Genomic DNA, 1,164 nt, shown 5'->3' with positions numbered 1-1,164 from the left:
TATACATATATATATAAAAGGGTCAAAAGGGGTCTCAAAACATAACACGCTTTTCTCGTTTCCGAGATTGGATGATATTTATTTGTAAACAATGCTTCATTGTTCGGGTTTAAGTATAATAGAAAGATTAAATACTCACACAGGCAAAAAACACACATTTTGGACCGACATTAAAGTAGCTGCTGTAACATTCAACTCATGTTGCCTGACTGTTTGAGATAAGAGAGCTGCTCCAAGGGATGTGACTGTTAGTAAACGGCTTCCACATAAAGTGAACCCAAAGTGCAATACCAGATTTCACCTTTGGTCTGATGCCAGTCATGTCCGCCTCTCGGAGGGTGCTGCAATGCACAGGCCGATGTGGTTAAATAGAATTCCACACTGAAAACAAGACAGTAAAAGAACCTAAAACACACTGTAACTGGTATTATTCAAGCCCAGCCTTGAATCTCTAAGATGAGGGATTAAATTGTTTTTTTATGCACAAATGAAAGTATGTGCAGTTTAAGAACATAGCAGGGAAAGTGGACAGATCTTACACCCTCAGGTGCTCTTAAAGCTTTTAACTACATTCAGCCTTAGCAACTAATTGGAAATGCATTAAATCTTCTAATGGCCAACGCAAACAGTGGCAAAGCTTTTAGCAAAGAGCAGCGTTGGAAAGGAGACTGATTGAAAGACAAATTAATGAAAAAGGAGCAGTTGAATAAATTGGTTGTAGATTTAGAATTACACAAACAACCGTATTTAAACTTGGGATACAGGCACATGTGACAAGAGTTTATGTTTGAATTTGCTGGATTAATAATCGCTGTTATTAAGAAGTGGGACTTAGATGTTGACTGTTCATCTGGCATTTCCTGTGTATTTATTAAAGCTGTCTCTCATTTATGCTGTCCATGTGTTACTGTTCGTCTGTGCTTGAAGGAATAAAAACCTTTTGTGAATATATATATATATATATATATAATGTTAAAAAAAACGCTGTAAAAATGATTTGACTAAAAAAATTTGGTTAATAGTTTGCGCAAAACTAGCCCATTCAATCACATAATGAAAAAAGAAAAACTAGATAAGACACGCGCGTCATAGCTAAGTAGCCAATAGTAGCAGGCTCGTGCTCTGTGGCACTATAACTACCAACCAATCAGTGGTCAGAGATTA

General features: G+C 36.6%; 1 protein-coding gene across 1 annotated transcript in view; it reads left to right on the top strand.

The window, feature by feature from the left end:
• Nucleotides 1–1,164, top strand: part of adam12b (ADAM metallopeptidase domain 12b) — a gene marked incomplete in the record, with an annotated part of 110,038 nt that overhangs the window by 74,121 nt on the left and 34,753 nt on the right.

Source organism: Austrofundulus limnaeus, unplaced genomic scaffold, assembly GCF_001266775.1.
Source record: "Austrofundulus limnaeus strain Quisiro unplaced genomic scaffold, Austrofundulus_limnaeus-1.0 Scaffold0, whole genome shotgun sequence".
Taxonomy (NCBI): Eukaryota; Metazoa; Chordata; class Actinopteri; order Cyprinodontiformes; family Rivulidae; genus Austrofundulus; species Austrofundulus limnaeus.
The sequence above is the reverse complement of the archived record's forward strand: the minus strand, read 5'-3'. Positions and strand labels throughout refer to the sequence as shown.